This window comes from Otolemur garnettii, unplaced genomic scaffold (assembly GCF_000181295.1).
Source record: "Otolemur garnettii isolate 467f Iridium unplaced genomic scaffold, OtoGar3 scaffold00161, whole genome shotgun sequence".
Classification (NCBI taxonomy): Eukaryota; Metazoa; Chordata; class Mammalia; order Primates; family Galagidae; genus Otolemur; species Otolemur garnettii.
This window is the reverse complement of record NW_003852556.1, coordinates 4,100,984-4,102,692: the sequence shown is the minus strand read 5'-3', so window position 1 is coordinate 4,102,692 and position 1,709 is coordinate 4,100,984. Positions and strand designations below refer to the sequence as shown.

Here is a 1,709-nt window from a genome sequence, read left to right as displayed (position 1 = left end):
TAAAAAAAAAAAGATTGGTGTTTCTTTTCTGAAAAATAACAAAAATCTAAAAATCACATTTTAATTAACATCCTATTTGTTTCAAAAAATTAGAACTTATAATATTACAATACATGTCCTATTATCCCCCTGTGGTCTCTTCACTGAGGTGACCAGATAGATGCTTCCCATATGTTGTACCCGGAGTCTGCAGTGAATGACGTCCTATCTCTGTTTTGATTTGTGTGTTTCATTCCAAGCCTAGTTCTGTTTTTATCACTCAATTTTAAATAATTAGATAATTCTCTAAAAGATACATATTTTAGTAAACATTGCAACATTATAAAAGTTAACAAAACAACTTCAATTTCGAGCAACTGTGAGATTCTTCTACTTCAACATGCAAAGCTGAATGCAGACATCTGAAATTTTGCTGATTTTTAGTTTTCAAAATTAAATCACATATCAAATTCCTTAATCCTAAAAATGAAAGTAGAGTGAACAGCTTTAGTTCCTTTTTAACAGACCTCAAATGCGTCCATCAGGGAAATCTGTTAGTTCTGAAATAGCCTATCACAATTTAGAAGCTGCAGGATGCTACAGGTGTGCCTGCCATCCTTCTCCTAAGATTACTCAGCTTCTCACCAAGTTTTAATGAGCTACATGTTCAAATATGAGCCTTCATGCATAGATCATCCACCGTGGCTTACGTCAGACTGTGGGTTTATTTGGTTACATGATACTCATCATTACAAAGAAAAATGTGTATAAATGAGAGGCAAATAATCCACATGCCAGAGGCTAAAAATCACAGCTCACTCTCACTAAGTGCTCACTGCAAGCCAAATACACGGTATGTGTTTTAGGTGTTTTGACTCATTCTTGTAACAACTGATGAGGCAAGAGCTATCAGCAATTTGCAGTTAAAGAAACTGAGGCAGAGGCTAAATCCCTTGCCCACATTGACACAAGTAGTGGTGGATACACAAACAGCCCTGCAACCCAGACCAGCTGGCTCCGCGGCACCTGGGCGCTGCTGCTCACTGGGATCAGAGAGCAGGCAGCAGAGTCCAGCGGACTGAGCACCCCTGGGGAAGGAGGACAGCAGATAAGCAGCACACCCCACCGTCTCTGCCCAGGAGACTTAGAAGTATTCACTGTAACTTTACCCTTGGGATCTGTATTATTAGCTGAGTGAATAAGGATATCGAAGCCCATACAGGTTAAACACCTTTACCAAAGTGAACCCGGGGAACTCAAGTACAGGCCAGGCCCCCCCTAGAAGCTCCAGTCTGAGGTTTATTCCTGGCTTCTCTGTTCCAGGCTATCTTTTCATGTTTCCCGCCAGGATACAACCAAATAAGGTAAAGAAAGTGCTCAGAAGAGTGCTGGTTCCTCTTGCTGAGAGGGACATAGCATTATCGTCATCATCATCATCATTGCCATTTTCATTTGGAAGAAGATGAATTATCACCCTGAGAAAAATACCAATTTTGTCCAGGAACTGATACTAAGAACAGGAAAGGCATAACTGAAGAGACACACTACCATAGAAATTATACATCACAGAATTGCAGGTTAAGATACATGCTGGGTAGAAGTGTGAATAGGAGACAAGTAGTCCTGAGCCTTCTGTGCAGAATCCTCCCTCTGCTCAAATCAGACTGTGGGTTTCCTCATTCAATGTTATATTTATTAATAGCCAGGAAATGCTCAACTGGCACATCTTT

The 1,709-nt window shown here is 40.3% G+C and overlaps 1 protein-coding gene across 1 annotated transcript in view; it reads left to right on the top strand.

Annotated features, from left to right (window-relative positions):
- Positions 1-1,709, top strand: part of MYO16 (myosin XVI) — a 407,489-nt gene that overhangs the window by 46,451 nt on the left and 359,329 nt on the right. The window lies entirely within an intron of this gene.